This window comes from Lissotriton helveticus, chromosome 11 (assembly GCF_964261635.1).
Source record: "Lissotriton helveticus chromosome 11, aLisHel1.1, whole genome shotgun sequence".
In the NCBI taxonomy this organism is placed as follows: Eukaryota; Metazoa; Chordata; class Amphibia; order Caudata; family Salamandridae; genus Lissotriton; species Lissotriton helveticus.
This window is the reverse complement of record NC_136072.1, coordinates 250,382,016-250,400,908: the sequence shown is the minus strand read 5'-3', so window position 1 is coordinate 250,400,908 and position 18,893 is coordinate 250,382,016. Positions and strand designations below refer to the sequence as shown.

General features: G+C 41.7%; 1 long non-coding RNA gene across 1 annotated transcript in view; it reads left to right on the top strand.

Annotated features, from left to right (window-relative positions):
• Positions 1-18,256, top strand: part of LOC144792843 (uncharacterized) — a 46,897-nt gene extending 28,641 nt beyond the window's left edge. Inside the window, exon 3 of the long non-coding RNA XR_013602633.1 lies at positions 17,966-18,256. This is a non-coding gene — a long non-coding RNA (uncharacterized LOC144792843). The remainder of the gene's footprint in view (positions 1-17,965) is intronic.
• Positions 18,257-18,893: the final 637 nt, after the last annotated feature.

The following is an 18,893-nucleotide window of genomic DNA, read 5'->3' as shown; positions in this document are numbered from 1 at the left end:
ACTCGGGTATGAAACCGAGAGTTTAAACCGTGAGGTCATTGCTGTAAAGTGATACGGTCTGGTGTTTGTAGCATACGTGTGCAAGTAGTGTTAGTAGGCGTTTATACCATACAGGGAGTGGGAAGCAAAGTAGTTACGCCTACCGGTGTGAAGACTTGGGGATGAAATCGGGGTGATTGATGTAAAAGGATGGTCTCTGGGCGCTGTAGTATACGTGTTTAAGTAGTGTTAGTAGGCGTTTATACCATACAGGGAGTAGGAAGCTAACTACTGACCGGTACTGTGCGTTTATACTATACTGGAAGAGGGAAGCGAAGTACTCACGCCTAATGGTGTAAAAACTCGGAGATCAAACCGAGCTGATTGTTGTAAAGTAATGGGCTCTGGGTGCTGTAGGATACTAGCCGCTGTAGTGTTAGTAGGTGTTTATTGTACATAGGAAGTGTGAAGCGAACTACTCACCCCAAGTGGTGTGAAGACTCGGGGATTAAACCGTGAACGTAAATTGTGAGCTCATTGCTGTAAAGTGTTGTGCTCTGGGCGCTGTAGCATACGTGTGGAAGTAGTGTTAGTTTGCGTTTATACAATAAAGAGAGTGGGAAGCGAACTACTCACCCCTACCGGTCTCAAGACTCGTGGATGAAGCCATGAGTTCATTGCTGTAAAGTCATGTGCTCTGTGTAGTATTCCAATGTAAGTCACAGTAGAATGTTAGTATGTAATTCTACTAGAATCTAAATATGTAATGTTAGAATATAGGTAGCGCTGTCATGAGGGGAACCGTGCATAATTTGTACACGGTGCTGGATAAGACTGTTGCCTTGCTGTCTGCTCCTGTTGGTGGTTGTTTCAGGTGTCTTGTTTTCTTGTAATAAATCTACTTATTGGATCCACTGGTGTCTGCCTCTTCACTACATGAATTTGGCAACGAGCGGGAGAAGGTAAAATGAAAGCACCACTCAGCAATATTTCAAAATTGCTTGCGATGTGCTGAAGACCCGCCTTCTTTGTGTAGCTGTTTCTACTCATGCCAGGGTCATCGGATCATTGAACTGTCATCCAACTTCTGGTAGGATTTATATTTTGTGCTTCCTCTGCTTTTTTATTACATTCTGGTCACTGTACTACACGTGTGTCAGTAGGGTTAGTATGCGTTTATACTAACAAATGCATCATGGTCTTCGGGAGGGTGACATGTCAGGCACAGGGCATAAAATGTCCTGAGGTGTGCATTCACGGGACATTTGTGTTTGCTAATAAAGAGCTGATGCATGGCTTCCAGCCTGTAATAGCAAATATTTGTTTAACTACTTGAAGCGAGAGGAGGAAAACCTCGTATCGCTTTAATAGAGGGGATGCAGATGGTAAAAATGAAGAGAAAAAAGAAAACAAAAATTAAAAAGCGGGGTCTCACCCGTTCTTTTAAATGAGGCCCCTGGTGGGTGATATTCCGTGGCCAATCCAATTATTATATTGCGGGTCTTTGTAAGACTGGGGATCTTAATGTCACATGTAAATTGGGCGCGGAAGGGCCCAGAGATATTTTGCAGCCTATGGGACCGCCACGCTCCCGGGTATTGTTTACTAATTGTTCGGGGAGTTCGAGGCCACCTAAAGTTCAGGTATAGACACACTCGGGGCTTTATTTAAATATGCAGGGTGGGCCTCGGCAGTCCCTGAAGCCTCGGTGGTTCTAGAAAGTGCCTTATTTGTTCGGTAATCACAGGGGCAATACTCATGGTGTTAAAAAGTGATACAGTCATAGAACTCTGGCAGTTGTACAATTACCCAGGCTTCATTTGTCTAATAGTCAGTTAGATTATGTTTGGTAGGTGCACACTAATATTAGATAAGTTTGTCCTTAAAATCTCCTATAAACAGAGGATTTTCACAATAAATAATAGACGAGTGTTGTCAGAAAAAGACCTATACACTCAGTTTTTTACTTAAAAAAAGTAACCTTTATTAAAACAGAAATAAATAGAAACGTAACTTTAATAGAAGAAACAGTATAATAAAAAAAACGTGGGTTGGACTACAGTGGAAGCAGCGTAGGAAACCTGCAAGACAAAAATGAAACATAAGTATGTGTGCTATGTGGAAGAGGTAAAGAAAGGTAGTCCGAATGAAAGGACGATAGTGAGAATGGAAGGGAGGGGGAGTGGGTGGAAGGGAGAAGGGGAGGGAGAGTCAAAAGAAGAGAGGGAGGAGGAGACCTACTGCACCCAGCCCTTATTATTTACCCTCCCATCACCTGTTTGTCTAGGATGCTGGGGTCCTTACTGCACCGAATCCTTAGTGTTTACCCTCCCGTCACCCGTTTGTCTAGGACGCTAGGGTCCACGAGAAAGAGTATAGTTCAGCAAGTCCTTGAAATGAAACACATGAGGCCGGAGATTATGGGCCATATTATCAAGGAACGGCAATAACATTATCGCCGATTTAGCGGCAGGAAACTGCCGCTAAAGCGGTGATAAGGGGTTCATAATATGCCCTTGTGAATTCCCATAGAAGCCCAGGTTCTGGTGTGAACCTGGGCTTCTATGGGAATTCAGAAGGGCATATTATGAAGCCCATTATAGCTGCTGTAGCGGCAGTTCCTGCTGCTAAAGTGGTTATAATGTTATTGCCGTTCTTTGATAATATAGTCATACATTATTAGCTATGGGAAAATCGCTTGCATGCACCTGTGCACCCAGGGTGCTGAACCTAGTGTGCTGTTCCCCACACCCTTCTCCCGCACTATGCTCAGTTGTAGGTCTTGCACACCGAGGCTTCACTGCTCACCTGCCACCACCGGTGTGTCCCATGACGTGTTGGTATAAGCGCCGAGTCCGGGGTACGTTTGTACTGTAGACCAGGTCTCCGGTTGGGGACGGTGACTTGATACCACGAAGGAAGGTGTCAGAATGCCCAGGGTATCATTGCGGGGTCAGCTCCCGCTCTGCCCTTCTTGAGGCAATCAATGGAATGTCTGAAAAGGGAGAAATAATTTAATGGTGAAAACGTCTGGAGGTAAATGAAGGTTTATTTCAAGCTTGATAGAAAATAGGAGTTGAGTGCATCCTTCGTTTTTGAAGTACGATCTACCAACGGATGTATGTCATTACAACGCATGCTTTTTCCACGCATGCCTTTACAACGCAGGTTTTACAACGCAAGTCGTTACAATGACTTGCGTTGAGGGCGCTGGATAGTGAATAGTTTAATTTACTATTCCAACTCCAGTCCCCATGGATAGTAGGGAAGGTGTTGGATAGTAAATTAAACTATTACCTATCCTACAGTACCCCCAGCGCAATTCGTTGTAACGAATTGCTTTGTAAAAGTTGCGTGATAAAGGTAGTGCGTGGTAAAAGTTGTGTTGTAAACGCTTTTTACCTCTACCAACTGTTAGTGGTAATCGTGATTCAAAGAGGAGTTGGTGTGCACGAGAATACACAAGGTTAAATAATAATATGTTATACCAAGGTTCACATGTAAAGGAACAGAGCGCATGCTAGAAGCATAATCTGCGCGTGTAATGCAGTGGCGGAAGCATGTGTGCATGTACACTTAGTAACAAGCTCGCTACAGTGTCCTAAAAGCCAATGCCACGTGTCTGTAGGGCAGCGCTGCCCGCTGGCTCAGGCCTACAGTACTGTCTAGCAGGTCCTTAAAATGAGACAGATGTGACTGAAGGAGGTCAGAGATCACATCATTATGCACGGCAACATCGCTTTTTTGCACGTGCACACTCTGGCTGATGCATCCCACCCCTCCCGCAGCATCGCGCTCAAGAGGTGTCTGTAGGGCAGCGCAGCCCGTAGGCTCAGGCCTTCAGTATGGTACAGCAGGTCTTTAAAATGAGACAGAGATGTGACTGAATGAGGTCAGAGGTCACATCATTACACACGGGAATATCGCTAATTTGCACATGTGCACTCTGGCTGATGCATCCCACCCCTCCAGCAGCACAGCACTCAAGAGGTGTCTGTAGGGCAGCGCTGCCCGCTGGCTCAGGCCTACAGTATGGTCCAGGAGGTCTTTAAAATGAGACAGAGATGAGACTGAATGAGGTCCGAGATCACATCATTACGCACTTACGCACGGCAACATCGCTTGTTCGCACCTGCGCACTCAGGCTGATGCAGCCTACCCCTCCCGCACCACTGCACTCAATTGGAGGTCCTGTGCACCGAGGCTGCTCTGCTTACCTGTTGTCATTGTTGTGTGAGCAAACACTACAGGCAGCAATGCTCACAATGCAGGTGGAGTGATGATTTCAGGATAGTGTACACCTCATGGATCTCTTTCGTAGATGACGGGCAGTAAGACACACAATTTAAAGCCCGTGTTGATTGCCAGAATAGTGTGCACCTCATGGATCCATTTCTTTTTTTTTATTGCACATTGTGATATGTGCGGTGGATGCGGCATATCACCTGAGGTGGTGTTGAAGAAGAGGGACATGTGGCATCATGGTTATCCTATTTATATGTATGCAAAGTGGGCTGGGCTTGCGTACGCCAGGCCTGCGTTCGGGTGTGAATAATTATTCCATGGACCTGGGCATTGTTCAGTTCCTGTCTGGCCAGAAAGTGTACTTATGTGTGTTTCTTTTGTAGTTTTGACCTCGCAGAGTGTGCAATTTAGATTAGTGTAGCATGTGTCAGGAGGGCGGAAACTATTGTAATGAGATGCTGTTTGAAAAGTTTGAATGGTGAACATTACATGTCATTGTCAAGGTTGTGGATATGCGCAGACACGCATGTTAATGTTGTGCGGTATTATTGAAAATGTTGCTATCGCGAAACGTACACATGTGAATGTGCTCAGATGGAGGGAGGATCAGCAGTGAGTCTACGTCATACACAGTGATAACACTCGTTGCAGTCAAGCAATGCATGTCAAATGTGAATCCTAAAGTCTTACATATAACACACTACTATATTGGTAAAGCCTGACAACAGAGAGTACAGCCAAAGAAATCTACACATTGCTGTTTACTGTTTGTCACATGTGATCTAGGATGTGCACTCTGCCCGTGGCTCCTGCTACTTCTTAGAGCCATGAATAATGAGGCTGAAAGGGAGCACAATAATTTGCACACACAGACACCAGGGGCATTGTGTAACACATATTTGTTTTTTCATGGAACATTTGAGATGCATGGTAATCACACGTGGAAGGCTAATGTACAGAGCATCAATATTGATCAAGATGATCCTTGCATGGTGTGTGTAGTATAAGATATGTGTATAGAGGAAAACACTTTTCAAAAATGCTTTCTAAGCAGAAGAGGTGTCTCTCGTCTAACGCTGTAGAGAGAATGAGTAAAATGGGTGGGGTCGTCTAACTGTTACAATGGGAAATGTTATGAACCAATCAAATGCTTTTTTTAAGGTCACATGTCAATCGCACACCGAGCACGCAAGGAGGCCGCATTCAACGCGATTTTGACAAAATATAAGTTTATTACAGTTAGAAATATATAAATGTTCAAAATATTTTAGATTATCGCTTGCTCTCATATACTGTTTAAAGTTATTTAGATATACTTTTGAGACAAAAAACGGGAATGGCGTACCCGGCGTGATACTATACGTCTGAGACATAACACAGGGCCCGGCAGCGTTTACCCGTCGCTTACGCAAAGTGCAACAGGCATGACCCTATACATACATGACGTAAAGCTTGGCTTGGTACTGCGTACCCGTTGGATACCAAAGTAGCACCTGGGGTGACTTCATGTGTATATGATGTTACGCGGGACGCGGTGACACGAAATCGTCGGATACAAAATGCGCATCATTTACGAGCTTAGCAATATGGCGGATAGGATTCATGTGGTGATGGAGCTTGGTATGCCACCGGTATGGGAGTGCAGTTTTTGTCCCCCCCACCAAAAACAATGTACATGTTTTTTGGGGAAGATATAAAACATTATATAAGTTAAAAAAAAGAAGTACAATAGAGTTCCAAAATATTAAAAAAATATTTGAAAAAATATAGGTTTTAGAAACATTAAAATATGAAAATAACATTTAAAAACCATAGAAATTCAATGTAAAAAAAAAAGGTTTTACTGACGTTATAGTTAGGAATTAGTATTTAAAAAACCTTAGAATTCACAAAAAAACCATAGGTTTCAGGGATGTTATATTTAATTGGACATTTGACTCATATAAAACCAGAGAAATTCACCTGTTATAGTTAGTTGAGCTAACTATAACTCACGCGCCAGCAATATACTGGTGATGATGTCACATAATAAATCACTCATGACATGGTCAGTGACATCACTGATGACATCACTGATGACATCTCAAATTACATCACTGATGACCCCATCCATGTGAAAATCAGATGCATATACTGATGCCCTAATATAAACTTTGATATACACACACACTCTAAAATACAGTCTACTATTTTTGAAACCATACACACTACAATGCAAGATACTACCTACCACCCACTATTTCCTATGTCTATACACTCATACAGTCACCTAAACATGCAGTTACTCATCAATACAGTACTATAATATGCACTCATACCCCTATACATACAGTAACACTCCACCACTCATCCATAGAGTCACTCACACACCTGGTAAGTCATGCAAAGAATCAATCACATACCAATTTACTCATGTATACAGTTATACACACAAACTCCGTTATTTATACACACACCACATCACTTATTTATGCAGATACTAAAACATACCTACTGTCTTATACAATCACTGATACAAGCATACACTCATTTATAAACACACTCTTCACATAACTTACTCTCACGTATAGTCATTTATATATTCCAACACTCATATTTACTGCCTTAAAACATATGTAGTTACTCACAATTATACCACTGAGACATTCATTCACTCACCAACATACTCATACACATACTAACTCACCCATACAGCCCTTCCCAGATGCACTTTTGAATCCATACAACTAGTAAATCACCCACTCAGACATCTATGCACATAGTCACACATCCTCCTACCGACACAGACACTCAGGCACCCATACAGATACTCAGAAATCAAATCAATAACCTATATAGACACTCATGTAGCTACTCACCAACCCATGCAGCCGCTTACACACCAACTGACAGACTAATACAGACTTTCACACAGTTTAGTCACTAACCCATGCATTGAGTAAGACAGGTTCAATCACTAACTTATACAGTCACTCATGCATCTACTAAATAATCCATTCAGGCACTTGTAAATCCAATCATTCTTCAGTACACTTTGGCATAGATATATATAAAAAATATTTAATCTTTCCAGAAACACCCATTAACTGGATGTTGTCATCAGTGATGTTATCAGTGATGTCATTTGAGATGTCATCAGTGATGTCATTTAAGATGTCATCAATGATGTCATCAGTGATATCACTGACCATGTCATGAGTGATGTAATATGTGACGTCATCACCAGTACATTGTGTGCGCGCAAGTTATAGTTATCTCAACTAACTATAACAGGCAAATTTCTCTGGTTTTATATGAGTCAAATGTCCAACTAACTATAACATTCCTGAAACCTATGATTTTTTTAATGAATAGTAAAAATGGCCAGAGAATGATATATTCTCTAATGTAAGGATTTTGCTGAGTCAGTTATATATGTTTATGCCTATCTGCTTTGAGCTGTAACCAGTTTCGCTGCGGTCCGCCACCTGTACAGTGGACCCTCTAGCTCCTGTTACTGGGGACTACTTTTACCACAGCTGTGCATTTTTGCATTTCCAAAATAATGTTACTCACAGTGAGTGGATACAATGGCTAAAGTGGTCTGACCCACTGACCCATGCTGGATGCTGTCTTTGGGAGAATCCAAAATTGAATGACATTGCCAGGAAAACAAACTAATGGATTAGTAGGGTGGACTGAAAATCACTGATGATATGTATGTATATGCATGTATTATTAAACATTTTTTGGGGGAAAATGGTCTGGAAATGCTAATTTAAGCTATGGTGTCTGCCTTTGATTTACGACTGAGTGATGTATTTGTTAGTTGAAGACCAGTATGATAACACACTTGATCCCCACTAATACCAATAACACAGTGAGATGATAACACAACACAACATAACTGCATAATAGATCACAACAAATTTCATGACCCCATGACAGGAATATGCAGAAAATTGTGCCTGAGACTTGAGTCCCTCCACCACAACCACTGACGACCGTGCTGCCAAACATTCCCCCACAATAGCACCAGAGTCCCCAGAAACATTTGGCCAAGACCATCTTATGCTGCACATTGTTAAATATAGATCAACAGTTTCCAAACATGCGCTTATACAGGACCGGATAATGGATCTGATTGTAGCTCGTGATCTTTGCATCTCATTTCTCATGAGGACAACTTTTCCATAGAGACTAAACCTATGTGCATACTAATGGCAGCCATGTTGGGAGAAGCTTGGTATATAAGCCACTCCTCTTCTTTATCCTAAGCCAGCCCTCACAGTTCTTCTGATAAAGAGGTTCTTTATTCGCAGTCTATGGCTCAACTGTTCCGAGAGCTGATTTCTAAAAGCTTCAAATAGTCATCTAGCCACATGTGGCCATCCAGACCTAAACAGCCACTTGAACGCCAGCAGCCATTCCACATCTTAGAAAGATGGAGAAAAAAAACAATTGCTGTGGTCAGTCACAATATTCTTTGATCCCCTACCATATTTAGAGATTTTCCTTGCTCAGTTTGTGTTCAGCATCTTTAGAAATACACAATAGAAAGACACCCTGCAAATTAAAGATACATAACAATAGATACATTACTTAAAGCTATTTAATACTCATGGGGAAGCAATTTGGTGAAGTCAATCAAGGATCTGGAGAGTTAGTGCAAGAAACAATAATATGTGAGCAAAATAGCAGGGCTTCATAAAATCCCGGCTGAAAATGAGAAAAGTAAAAGGTAGATTAAGCGAGAGGTGGGTGATGTGTGTGATGCTCAAGCAAATTTACAGAACCGTACTAATATATTGTGATTCATGAGTCAGATTCTGCTATGCTTGTTATCCCCACCCTAAACACCACAGCACTTACTCAGAGAGACACAGTGACTTTAACTATAATAAAGACACGTCTTTGAGTAACTACTTATTTCTTATTATCGCAGAGTGTTTAGATTACTGCTAGAAGATTACCTAACTGTGAGACCTCTGCGTCTTAGTACACAGAAGAAGTCTTTAAAACTTGATGAAAGTTAGTGGAGTCTTGTGTTTTTCTCTCTCCTTCTCCGACCACATGCTCCACTTTTTATTGTGAGCATTTTTATTCATTTCACAAAGGTGGCATTGGCTAGAGAGGGCATGGGTGGGTCCATATTACTCCTGCTCAGGCCCAAATGAAAGAGGTCAGTTAGATTCTTGAAATTTAAGCAAATCAACCACAACAGAAAAAAAGCCAGATCAAATTGCAGAACAAAATAATAATAACACTATACTACTCTAACATTACATGGCAAAATAGTGCAAGGAAAACAACACAACATTGCAGAAAACATCAAAACACTACACAATACCACAACTAGCCCAATAGCACACAACCACCACTCTACACAAGACAATCCTACTGTTGTTTTTATGCAAAGTGGTTTGGTTTTGTATTGGTGTTTTATTGTTTTATGTTGTTTTTTTGGTATGTTGTCACTTTGTTGTCATTTTTTTGTTGTCTTGAGTTTTTATGATCCAGTGTTGTTTTTGTGCATTTGTGTTGTGTTACAGGGTGCTGCTGTGTTGTACGTATTATAAGTTAGTATATTGTTATAATTGTTGTTGTCTTGTGTCCTTGTTATGTCATTTAAATTTTTTTTGTCAGCGTTTTACACTGTGTTGTTGAGTCGTGTTTTGATTATGATGTATTCTTCCCCCGCATTGTTGTTTTTGTTCTGTTGTGATTGTGTGCTTTATATTAATGTTCTATTTATGTGGTGTTGTGTTACTTGGAATTTGGATTCCCAGCTCCTATTAGGACATTTCACTTGCAAATGTCTCTCAGGGACACACACAATACGCACTCCTGGATGCAACATATCCTTAGCTCTGTGGCCCAGTAGCTTTGTGTGAGATTAAGGTAAGAGCGGTTCACCAAAAGGAAGATGAAATTAGCCTGCTAGAGAGGAGGTGAACATTGGAGGTAACCCCTTCATGGTTCCTGAAGGACTATATAGAGGACTAGGCTCTTTTGAAAGAAAGGAAGAAGACAGGCAACCTTTTAAAACACAAGGACACTCACTGCCACTTTCCTGCTCTAGTCTATGTGAGAGATGTGCACTAACAAGTGTAATGTATCAGCCTTAAGAGAGAATACACACCTCCTTGAGTGCAATTTTTCTTGCAAACCTTGTCAGGGAATTTCAGACTCAACCTTACTGTTTGCAGCAGTTGCAGAACAATGTCCTCTGGTTGAGTAGATAGATGTGAGAGTAAGTCCACTGCCCAAAAACCAGGTAACCCTCAATAGACGTGGCTCATGGAATACACAATTCGATTCACTAGCTTAGTATAAAGTGGTGGCATTCCTGGATCAGTGTTTCAGGATATCTGGCTGGCTGATGTCCAGCAGGTCAATACCATTGGACTAGAAAAAACTCTAAGTTCCAGGACGAGTGTCTGTGGTTAGACAGCCTCCTCTCAGGTCAGGTGCAGATTTTGTGTCCTATTACTATTTTGATAAAATTCCTTTGAAGAGAGTCAGGAAAGAAGGAATTATCACTAAGAAGAAATTAACCAATAAAAACATTTTCACCACATCATGTGATAACAGAAATGCAACAAATACTTGAGAGATGCATCATGGTATATGTAGTATTTACATTCACGTTTGATCCGTGTTTGGGTGACACTTATTTACACATTTAGTTTTTGTGATCATTGTTGTTGGTGGGTATTACCCATACGTTTACATCTTAACACGTGCTAATATGAGGCACCAAAGAGAGATGTTTATTTCATTATTTTTTTCAATCATTTTTAAACAGTCAGACCTATGCGTATTGTCAGTTCTTTTAAGCGCGCTCCTATATTTATAGGGTTTTATGCTCGCCCAGTTAATTTTTACTTTTGCAAGTATTCATTATTTAAGTTGTTATTTATTAGTTTGGGTTTGTTTGTGTTTTATCGTGTATTAGATGTATTGATCTGCTTTCTGTGAAACAAGGTCCAGTAAAACAAATGATAGCCAAGAGCGTTCATAATTAAATGAAGTAATAGGAAGGGGATTATAGAAACAGATGGGAGGCCTAACCAAAAGAGAGAGCAAAAAATGAACAAAAATGTGAAAATAAATCTAACTAATCAATAGCAGTGATTAACCTACCGGAGGGTATGATAAAACACAACCAAACCCAAACTAATAAATAACAACTTAAATAATGAATACTTGCAAAAGTAAAAATTAACTGGGCGAGCATAAAACCCTATAAATATAGGAGCGCGCTTAAAATAACTGACAATGTGCATAGGTCTAACTTGAAGTGTTGGCAGGCATCTTGTGCCTCGGTAGAAGCGAGTCACCAGAAAACAGAGAAACAAAGGTATAAAGCAGGGGGAGGGGGCAGCGTAGAAACACCCTGACCCCTAGGCCTGCTCAGGGGGTTCCAGAAGGACCCCCAGGGCCCAAAAATCAGCATAATTTGCGCTGGGATTGTGCGTTTTAATTTAATGAGGCCCTTGGGTTGTCTATGTTCCGAGGCCATTTGTTAAAAAATAAAAGCGGGGGCTCGCAGGGGTTATGGTGTCCCGCTGGGGTCCGTGCTGCACCGTGGCTTCACTCATGTTGGGAGGGGGGTTGCGCAGCCCTCCTCCTGGAGGCTTTTATGTGCTTATAACTTTGGCGTCATTTGACGAATCTTTATGAAATTATCCAAAAAGTTTCTCTTTATTTGATTAGTTCCTATTTTGAAAGTTTTGGGCTGAATAATGTAGGCGGGCTGAGAAAAAAGGGGGTCCCGAAACGTTTTTTCTCCATGCAGTTTCGATACCAAACTTTACAGAAGACTACAGGTGAAACTGCTGAACGGAATTATGGCATATTTGGCATGGAGAAAGGTGGTGGTCCAGAAAGCACGCTTTTGTTTAAATTGTGTAAATGTGTTCAGTAGTTTTTAGGAAATGTCACATTTAAAAAAAATCGATATTTGAGAATTCTGACATGTGATTGGCTAAGGGGTTACACACATGAGTGTGTGGTTTATTGGTTGTGAACTGTTGAAAGCAGGAAGTGTTGGCAGCCATTTTGTTATTTACTCCGTTAGCTCGCATGTGTCCGTGTAGAAGCCATCAGGTCGGAAGTTTTACCTCTGCGAGGCAACACTGGCAGCTGTGTGAGATATGCCTTTCACGCTGCCTCTCCTGATATCACTAGGTTGCGGCTATGGCTTTAGAAGCCCATTCATCTGCTCCCACCTCTCTACGTTTGCAAGCTAGTACGTTGCTGTGGGGCACAGGTGTCCCTTTGCAAGACTGGGTGCGAACTGTTGATAAGTCACACTATATGATCATTGAAAAGCCATTTTGTGATAGATCCGTCAGCTCGCATCTGTCAGAGGCAACTCAGAAAGCATACCGGAGCTTTGTTTGTGAGAGATACCCCTTTCATGCTGCTTCTCTCCACATCAGTAGGTAATGCACCCTGTTCCCATATCGCCAGCATCGTATTCGGCCTGCAAGTCTGCCTCTGCGAACTAGTGGTGGGCTCACAGCTGTTCCAATGGGCCTTCTTAAGGCTGCAGTTGTATCTGTGAAGTCAAGACTGGAAATATACTGCAGGTCTCTCTCGGAGAGATACCCTCTTCATGCTCCTTCTGCCCAACATCACAAATTAGCAGCTATGTCTTTAGAAGCCTGTGCGTTTGGGAGCGGATGGCACGTAGTTCTCCCTCTGCGAGTCGGGTCAACGGGCTGCAGCTATCCCTCTGTGAGCCTGTGTGGGAACTGTTCATAAGTCATACTACTTTAGTATTGAAAGGCCATTTTGTGATTCAGTCCGTCAGCTGGCATCTGTCTGAGGCATTTCTGAAAACATACCGGAGTACTTTCTCTTAGAGATACCCCTTTCACGCTGTATCTCTCCACATTAGCAGGTAATACACCCACTTCCTACATCACCAGCATATCACCAACAATCTTCACGAACCCAGCAGTGTTCCTGTGCAGTTGGACAAAAAAGAATCTTAGACATGTATAGATTTACATATAAAACATTTTATTTAAACAAAACAACAACAAATAAAACTGTGTACAGCTGTGGCATGTCATCGCCAATCCATTTGTGAATCACAGCCTGCAAGACAAAAAGAAAGATAAGATGGTTTGTCATGCATCCAGGAAAGGAGATAGAGAGAGAGAGAAAGAGAGAGGGAGAAGAAGAGAGAAAGGGTGAGAGAGAGGAAGATAGAGGATGAGAGAAAGAGTGAGAGAGAGAAAGAGTAAGATAGAAGGAAGAGAGGAAGAGAAACAGAGAGGAAGAGAGAGGGAAAGAGTGTGTGTGTGAGAGAGAGAGAGAGAGAGAGAGAGACAGAGCGAGAGAGAGAGAGAGAGAGAGAGAGAGAGTGAGAGAGAGGAAGAGAGAGATAGAAAGAGTGAGAGAGGGGAAGAGAAAAAGAGTGAGGTATAAGGAAGAGAGAAGTAGTGTGAGAGAGTGGTAGACAGGGAAATAGAGAGAAAGAGTGAGATACGAGGAAGAAAGAGAGAATCAGTGTGAGAGAGGAAGAAAGAGAAAGAGTGAGAGAGAGGAAGAGAGAGAGAAAGAGTGAGAGAGAAGAAGAGAGAGAAAGAGTGAGAGAGAAAGAAAACAGAGAGAGAAAGAGTGAGAGAGGAAGAGAGAGAGAGAAAGAGAGAAAGAGAAAGAGTAAGATATAAGAATGATAAACAGTGTGAGAGAGAAGAAGACCGAGAGAGAAAGAGTGAGAGAGAGGAAGAAAGAAAGAGTGAGAGAGGAAGAGAGAGAGAGAAAGAGTGAGAGAAAGAGAGAAAGAGTAAGATATAAGAAAGAGAATCAGTGTGAGAGAGAGGAAAACAGAGAGAGAACGAGTGAGAGAGAGGAAGAGCAAAAGAGTGAGCTATAAGGAAAAGAGAAACAGTGTGAGAGAGAGGACGACAGAAAAAGAGAGAGCAATAGAGAAAGAGTGAGATACGAGGAAGAGAGAAAGATAGAATCAGTGTGAGAGAGAGGAAGAGAGAGAGAAAGAGTGAGAGAGAGGAAGAGCAAAAGAGTGAGCTATAAGGAAAAGAGAAACAGTGTGAGAGAGAGGAAGACAGAAAAAGAGAGAGCAAGAGAGAAAGAGTGAGAAACGAGGAAGAGAGAAAGAGAGAATCAGTGTGAGAGAGAGGAAGAGAGAGAGAAAGAATGAGAGACAGGAAGAGATAGAGAGAAAGAGTGAGAGAGGAAGTGAGAAAGAGTGACAGGGAGGAAAACAACGAGAGAAACAGTGTGAAAGATAAGAAGAGAGAGAGAAAGAGAGAAAAAGTGTGGGAGAGAGAGTAAGAGAGAGAGATAAAGAGTGAGATAGACGAAGAGAGAAAGAAAGAATGAGACAGAGAAAAAGAGAAAGTGTGAGAGAGAGAAAGGAAGAGATGGAGAGGTAGTGTTGATACTGGAGAAAATCTTCGCAGCTCACCTTTGTACCACCGGTGTGTCTCCAACCATGTGCGGGGGCAAAGTGCAACCCTCAAATTTAGTGATCTGAAAAATAGTTTAGAATTAGTAATTGCAGAGTACATACAACTGTTTATACATAATTCTTTGTTTTGCTATTGCTCAATGAGGCTGGTGCACCCCATGCACTGCTACTATTCGGAGGTGTCTGTGCACTCTTGTGTGCCCAGACTGCTGCACACTATCCACTCCCACCGCCCAGAGGTGACTGCCCGCTGCTGGGAAAGAAGTCTCTCTGCTCACCTTGTGCCATCGGCATGTGTGCAAGAGGGTCCACCACTACCGAACCAACTTTGTTGTGCGTTCAGGATGGCCACCCATCATCACAGATTTTTCGCGCGTTCAGCTTTGGTGGTATTGGGGGGGGTGCGGGGTGAACGTCAATTCGTGATTCACAGCCTGTTAGATAAAAAGCAAGATAAGATTGTGCTTTATGCGTCCATCAAAGGAGAGAGGTCGAGAGAGAGAAAGAAAGAAAGAGTGAGCAGAAGACCGAGAGAAACAGTGAGAGTGAGAGAAAGAGAGATAAGAAAAGAAAGAAAGTGAGAAGACAGAGAGAAAGAGTGAGAAAGACGAAGAGAGAGAAAGAGTGAGAAAGGAAGAGAGAGAGTGTGAGAAAAAGGAACAGAGAAACAGAGGAAGAGTGAGAGACACAGAGAGAGAGGAAGAGAGACAGAGAAAGAGACAACCAGTGTAAGAGGAAGAGGGAGATAGAAAGAGTGTGAGGGAGAGAAAGGAAGAGATGAGGAGGGACACTTAGTGCCCATACTGTGTACAAAACTGTCACAGCTTACCTTCACGCCACCGCTCTGTCTCCAACCACGTGCCGCGACATAGTGGAACTATCAAGCTCCCACATCTGAAAGTTAGTACAGAATTAGTAATGGCAGAACAGGCTTGTATTAGGATTTAAAATCGGCTCGGGCACACAAAACAAAAGTGGGCCAAATTTGGATATTGCCTTTCCTCAAATCACTGCTTCGGCAAAATTTTAAAACAAGTAAGGCCACTTCTGCTTAGGCCCCCTGCCCTGCTAGGTATGCATACATTAATGAATGGCCCTGTGAGAGAAAGAAAGTGATACTTCTGCCTGTTGTTAAACGTGAGGTAATGGCGCCCATCTGCCTCCAGGAAGGCCATTCAGACACCCACTGGGCTGCTGGCTGTATCCAAACAATAGTGACATCGCCCAAATCTGCCCCTCAGACTGTTCCAAAAAGCAGCAGACAGTTGGAACTGGGCATTGTACCAGTGCTCGCGTTACCGATCCAACGCTGTGACAGAGCATAGAGTACGTACGCCTAAATCGCTCTGCCGTCTTTCTGCATTCAGGTTGCTGTACCCCATCCACTCCCGCCACCCAGAGGTATCTACCCGACACTGCGCACCAATCACGGCACCCTCTACATCATGCAGCTCCATTCTGCAAGCTAACAGGTTTCACATTTGGAACTGAGTCTTGATATCGCCATGGCAGAGGACATACTAGTGCACTTATCATCATCGCAGGTTGTACACCCGCTCAGTGCTTGTGGTGCTACTAACTCAGTGAAAAGTGAGGCCACGCACTTTAAACTTTAAAATGGGGTAGAGCACGTGTGCCTGGTTTTTTATATTAGTAGGGTCACGTGTCCTGTGATGCCTTTGCTGGATGTGTGTGGTGTGGGTGTATACCAGCCGTGAGGGAGTGGCTGTGGCATCAGTGTTGCCAGATTGGTCTAGATCACGCACAATTGGGCTATATTTTTCCGGTTGTGTGGTAAAATTTTGGTTTCTGCTAGTTGCCAGATTATGAATGTATATACAACGCTCCAGCAAAGTAGTATGTTAAATCGCTTTATTGGAGAAATATTTATTTGGCATACTGCTGCAACATCCTTTCCAATGCATTCACCGCCTGCTTGACGCTGTCCCTGCCCCTCCTTCCCTAAAGTAGCAATATTGAACTAGTTTGGGCAACTTTTAGTTGGCTTTGGGCTATAGAAAGCTGAAAAAATCAGACAATACAAAATGAAGCATGTTTCCATTTTGTGATATGGCACTGGTATTTGGTGTTACTCTTCCATTGACAAATTAAACAGAAAAAGAAAATTGCTTCCACCGAAGTTGCATTTGGGCGGTCGGGAGACTGCCACCGCCGCGCCTCCACGAGTCTGGCAATACGTGGACCGCCAGAATCATAATAAGGCCCTTAATGTAAAGGATTCAGAGCATTCATCACAATCTCCAAATATAACTGTAACAGATAAGTCAGTATGTAAACAGTGGTGAAATTTAATAAGTGATACATCAAAAGCCATAGAGAATAAAATCTGGCCCAATTTAGATCTACGAGCAAAAATTCATAACAGTTAAATGGAGCTACTCTTGCAATTCTAAAGCATTTGAAGGGGCAATAGACCACTGTTAGGACATGATAATAGTATTTAGTACACAGTAGTTTTAGCCTTTCGAAGAGGGCACTGAATGTTTTATTTTGCCCTGGATCGGCACACAGCCTCTGTTGTTTTATTGATCACCTTCTTTAACAATGCTAAGGTTTAGACCTGATTCAGAAGTTGAACCTTGGTTAAATAGAAAGAGAGGTTCTTTCTCTCGCTCTTTCCACGTAGTTCGTGTCTATTGCTTAAGTGGGAGCATCTTCTTGAGATGCCTGGGATAAGTATCTGACAGGGTGTCTCTGTCTGGAATACATAATTGTGCATCTGCATAGCTGGAGATGTTAAATTTCTTTTGTTTTAAGACTGAAAAATGAAGGTAAATTAGTCTTCTCACCTAGTATTTCCAATTATGACGTTGGAAACATACGCCCATGCTTCCATTATTCCGATTCCTTAATAGAAAATATGACAATACTATACGGTATTTGCATTAATAAGATATCTTCATAAGAAAACATATGTTCTCTATTATTGAGCACACTCACACAACCAACAGTGTACCTACAAAGACTCTGCATTATAGAAAAATGTTATTAATAGCATTATATCAACCGTGATGGATTGTTAGAACATTGTATCCGTCTAATATAAATAACTTTGTTATTATTTTATTTGTGCTAAATGAGGTTTTCATGTGATGTGGGGAAGAAATATCACTTGGTCATCGAACCCCTGCGGATTTTTACAGATTTTACCAAAATATTTTCTCAGATTCCTATTGTTTTTTACTTACAAGTATGGCAGCCTCGAAAGAAATCTATAGGTCTTTCTCAAGAATAACAGAAATTCAATTCCACTGCCCAGCATGTAACATTTTTATTCTGTATATTTCTCAGATGCTGTTATACGAGATCCTGGTGGCTGAAAAAAAAAGAAAAATGAAACATAACTCTTTGAAATATCAAACAGTGCCTGGCTTGTTTCTGTAGTTCTGCTTTTTTCCCGGCATTGCTTGTTCTGCATATCTGCCTTGAATAAAAAAGTGTAAAATACCAGTACATGCGTGAATCTTTCACAGTGGCAGGAATGTCGCTATATACAGCAGAGAACAACTTATGCACAGTAAGAACAACCATCCCCCACTGTATACTTAGGGGGATATCTGATTGTCTATTGTGCCTTGATAGAACTGAAGGCCTCACATTTCTAGTTGGCTCTGCTATCTGTTTCTGCATTATTTAGCTGGGGCTTGATACTGTTATTTTCAGGAAGGAGCAATCGTTCACACTTATTTCTCTTTCCATCTGCCCTGCCTGTAGATATTCGGTTTTATTCAGCTCTGAGTCACTTGTAAGTATTATATTGAAACCATGCACCTCTTTGGCTGGTACTATTTCCCAAAATTGTTTGCAGGGAACTTCAATATTGTTGATTTTGATACCAGCTGAAAAACATGGTTTGTTTTAGGTCTTCTAGTCAATGACAGAGCAGAAGAGTTGTATCGGAAGTGCAATGTAAGTCAAATCACTTTATTGTTAAGGAAAGAAAAATGTCACTGATATGCTGGAAAATATAAAAAGACATGCCCTCATTTGTTTGTGTTTTCTTGTCATTGCTGTTATCGTGAACTGGCTTATATTTAAAGTAGAAACGGCCATGTGGAAGGGGTTTCAGATTTCCATTCTGTAAAATATGTCTTATTCGAACTTTGTTCCAGATTTAAAAAATAATCATTTTGCATTCCTACTTTGTTGAACACAAAGAACATACATTTCTGAATAAATAAAAATAAATAATAAAAACATGAGGATTACATTGTTTTTC